Raw genomic sequence first — 748 nt, forward strand, 5'->3', positions numbered from 1 at the left:
GTCCCCGTTGGTCCAACCCAGGGACATCACCTTGAGAAGTGACCCTGGTCCTGCCTCTTCAGGACAAGTTGTGGCGCAGGGTGAGGTTTCAGCACAAAGACCCGTGGAGGAGCGGCACGGCCATGCTGCCCGGCGTGGGCGCAGCCAGTGCAGCTCACCTAGGGCTGCCCCGGGGCCATGAGGAGAAGAGCAGTCCCTAAGGTGTGATTTAAAACTCCTTAAAACAGACCAAAGGCAAGAAATGGAAAAGCCAGGGATGGGGAAAAGCAACTGCTGAAGTAAAGGGAGGTTTTACCAGCCTCAAAGAGGTGGAAAAATTATAAAAGGAGACCGAATTTGTGGCCCCTCCTGGGCTACGGCACTGTGGGTTCGGGGTACCTCCTGTTCCTCCTCCTGGTGCACAGAGCAGAGGTGTTTCTCCCCGTCGGCAGCAGTGCCCTGGGAGGATGCTGCAGCCCACGGTGCACGTCCCTGTGCTCGGGCGGTCTTGTCACCGTGAAGATTTTAGCTACTGGGACCGCTTTGTGTTTTGGCTGGGGTTTTTTTTCACAGCTTTTCTTCAGAATCGGTGACCCTTGTGTAAACCACCCAACTCTGAGCCTTTAATCCGCCAGAAAAACGCCCGGCCTTCCCGCGAAGACGAGGGGAAAAAAAAATAGGCAGGGACACAGCCGGGACCCTCCTGGCCGCCCGCCCGGCCCGGCCCCCCGCGGTGGCGGACGGAAGGGAGGGGGGTACCGGGGAGAAG

This window comes from Charadrius vociferus, unplaced genomic scaffold, assembly GCF_000708025.1.
Source record: "Charadrius vociferus isolate BGI_N301 unplaced genomic scaffold, ASM70802v2 scaffold223, whole genome shotgun sequence".
NCBI classification, from domain to species: Eukaryota; Metazoa; Chordata; class Aves; order Charadriiformes; family Charadriidae; genus Charadrius; species Charadrius vociferus.